Genomic DNA, 218 nt, shown 5'->3' on the forward strand with positions numbered 1-218 from the left:
GTGACAATAAGTCAGTCGTGTTGTTCTCCAACAACAATAGGAGTTCAGAAAAGTCGAAACACATCGACATTAAGTTCCTAGTTGTTAAGGAGAAAGTACAAAGTGGACAGCTTTCCATAGAACACTTAGGCACTAACTCCATGATTGCGGATCCTCTTACAAAAACTATCACACCCAAGGTCTTTCATGAGCATACTGCTCACATGGGTGTTCTGCAA

The sequence above is a fragment of the Lupinus angustifolius genome, chromosome LG20, assembly GCF_001865875.1.
Source record: "Lupinus angustifolius cultivar Tanjil chromosome LG20, LupAngTanjil_v1.0, whole genome shotgun sequence".
NCBI lineage: Eukaryota > Viridiplantae > Streptophyta > Magnoliopsida > Fabales > Fabaceae > Lupinus > Lupinus angustifolius.